Source organism: Penaeus monodon, chromosome 32 (genome assembly GCF_015228065.2).
Source record: "Penaeus monodon isolate SGIC_2016 chromosome 32, NSTDA_Pmon_1, whole genome shotgun sequence".
Taxonomy (NCBI): Eukaryota; Metazoa; Arthropoda; class Malacostraca; order Decapoda; family Penaeidae; genus Penaeus; species Penaeus monodon.
In genome coordinates, this window is record NC_051417.1 from 32,075,486 (window position 1) to 32,075,702 (window position 217).

At 27.2% G+C, this 217-nt stretch overlaps 1 protein-coding gene across 2 annotated transcripts in view; it reads left to right on the forward strand.

The window, feature by feature from the left end:
* The window catches only part of LOC119593818 (protein white-like), a gene marked incomplete in the record, with an annotated part of 20,205 nt that overhangs the window by 11,929 nt on the left and 8,059 nt on the right, over positions 1-217 (forward strand).

The following is a 217-nucleotide window of genomic DNA, read 5'->3' on the forward strand; positions in this document are numbered from 1 at the left end:
TTTTATAGTAGAGTGAATTACAAAACCTCTCTTGCATAAAACTGTATTGTATGTATATATCTTTTGTGTGTGTTATTTATCTTTTTTGCTTTGTGATGCATTATCACTTTAATATATTCTCTCATTTATTCGCTTCTTTATATATTTGACTTACTGATGATCTTTTAACTAACTTTGTGCCTTTGTCTGTCAATTGACTCCTTCATTACTTCATTAA